This window comes from Orycteropus afer, unplaced genomic scaffold (genome assembly GCF_000298275.1).
Source record: "Orycteropus afer afer isolate SDZICR_OR568_19922 unplaced genomic scaffold, OryAfe1.0 scaffold00081, whole genome shotgun sequence".
Classification (NCBI taxonomy): domain Eukaryota; kingdom Metazoa; phylum Chordata; class Mammalia; order Tubulidentata; family Orycteropodidae; genus Orycteropus; species Orycteropus afer.
Genome location: NW_006921668.1, coordinates 7,635,815 through 7,638,626, shown reverse-complemented (window position 1 = coordinate 7,638,626; position 2,812 = coordinate 7,635,815).

Sequence of the window (2,812 nt, the reverse complement as noted above, 5' to 3'; positions counted from 1 at the left end):
TGCTCTTTGAAATCTTCTGTTCAGCTGTTTTACCTTGTCATTTCTTCCATTTGCTTTAGCTACTCATTATCAAGGGCAAGTTTCAGAGTCTTGTCTGACATGCATTTTGGTCTTTTCTTTCTTTCTCATATTTTTAATGACCTCATTAATATTGCATGCAAGTAAAATCTTACTGAAGATAATTCAAAGAGTTGCAGCAGTATATTGACAGAGAACTTACAGAAATGCAAGCTGAATTCAGAAGAGGACGTGGAATGAGGGATATCATTGCTAATGTCAGATGGATCTTGGCTCAAAGCAAAAAATACCAGAAAGATGTTTTGTTGTTGTTGTTATGTACTGTTGAGTTGGACCCAACTCAAAGCAACCCTTTCTTGGGTTTCTGAGGCAGTATCCCTATGGAAGTAGATTGCCCCATCTTCCTTCTGAGGAGTGGCTGGTGGCTTTGAACCGACAGCCTTCTGGTTAGCAGTCAAGTGCTTTAGGCACAGTGCTATCAGATGTTTACTTGTATTTTATTGACTACACAAAAGCATTTTATGGTGTGGATCATAACAAATTGTGTATAACATTGAGATCATTCAGAAATTGTGCCCATCCAGAACCTGTACAAAGATCAGGAGACTGTCATTCAAACAGAATAAGGGGACAGTGCATGGTTTAAAATCAAGAAAGAAGTGTGTCAGTATTGTATCCTTTCACTATACTTATTCAATCTGTATGCTGAGCAAATAATCCAAGAAGCTGGACTATATGAAGAAGAGGTGTCATCAAGATTGGGGGAATCATTAAGAAACTCTGATACACTGATGATACAACTTTGCTTGCTGAAACTAAGGATGACTTGAAGCACTTACTGATGAAGATTGAACAATACAGTTTGAAGTATGGATTGCATCTCAATATAAAGAGGATGAAAGTCCTCACAACTAGGCCTATAAGCAGCATCATGATAAATGGAGGAAAGATTGAAGTTGTTGAAGACTTCACATTGCTTGGTTCTACAATTGATGCCAATGGAAGCAGCAGTCAGGACATCAGATGACTGGGTACTGGGCAAATCAGCTGCAAAGGAACTCTTTCAAGTGCTGAAGAGCAAAGATGTCTCTTTGAGGACTAAGTTGTGCCTGACACAAGCCATGGTATTTTCAATCGCCTCATATGCATGTGAAAGCTGGACAAGGAATAAGGAAGACCAAAGAAGAATCAGTGCTTTTGAGTTGTGGTGCTGGCGAAGAATGCTGAAAGTACCATAGATGATACAAACAAATCTGTACTGGAGGAAGTGCAGCCAAAATGCTCCTTGGAAGTGAGAATGGCCACATACTTTGTTCCACATACTTTGGTCATGTTGTCAGAAGGGACCACTGGAGAAGGATGTCATGCTTGGTGAGGTGGAGGGTCAACAAAAAGGGGAAGCCCATCAACAAGATGGATTGACACAGTGGCAGTGGAGAAGGGCTCAAGTATAGCAGGGATCGCAGAGCTGGTGCAGAACCCAGCAGTGTTTTGTTCTCCTGTGCATAAGTTGCTATGAGTCAGAAATGACTCTATGGCAACTAACAACAACAACATCAAAAATACAGTTAATAACGTGACAAGACACGCTGCAGACTGGGAGAAGATATTTGCAACATATATAACTGATAAAAAATTGTATCTGAAACATATAAAGAACTTGTATGAATCAAGAAGAAAAAGCAAACAACCTAAAAGAAAAGTGAGAAAAGATATGAAGAATAATTTATAGGAAAAATATACTAATGTTGGAAAATCAGGTGGAATGGTGGTCAGGTAGCTTGAAATAAATAACAAATATATAAAAAAAAATCCATGCAAGGTGTCATCTTGTAATTATCAAGTTGGCAGTTAGTCTTATAAGAAGACCTAGTGTTCATGTGGACATGAACAGACACTTCGCCAACGAAGACATTCAGGCACATGAAGAAATGCTCATGACCATTAGCCAATAGAGTGATGTAAATCAAAACTACAAGGAGATAACATCTCATCCCAGCATTAAAAGCAAAGTTCAAAAGTAGAAAACAACAAATGCTGATGAGGATGTGGAGAGACAGGAATATACCTACTCTGCAAAACACATAGATGGCTAGTGGGATTATAAAATGATACAATCACTATGAAAATGGTACAGTGCTTCCTTAAATCTTGGAAATAGAAATACCATATGATCCAGCAATCCCACTGCTAGGTACGTACCCTAGAGAAATAAGAGCTACGACATGAACAGATAAATGAACACCAATATTTATTACAGCATTATTCACAATAGTGAGAAGATGAAAACAACGTAAGTGCCCATCAATGGATGAATGGGGAAATGAATTATGGTACATACACACAATGGAGTACTATGCAACATTAAAGAATAATGATAAATCTGCAAAACTTCTTAAGATGGATGAACCTAGAGGACATCATGCTGAGTGAAATTAGTCCATCACAAAAGGACAATTATTATATGAGATTACTACCATGAAAAGTTAAAGAAAAGTTTATACTCAGAAAGAATTATTTTTTGAAGGTTACCAGTGGTGGAAGGGGAAGAGAAAGATAATCATCAACTGTAGGGTAGACAAATAATAACTTGGGTGAAGGGAAATGCAATATATAATCAGAGAGAGATCAGCAGAAAATGATGAAGGTGGTGGAAGAGATAGGGAGAAGCACAAGAGTTAAAAGGCAACAAAAGTGAATGCTATTATATATACGGGAGCTCTGGTAGCATAGTGCCTAAGGCACTTGACTGCTAACCAGAAGGCTGGCGGTTCAAACCCACCAGCCACTCCTC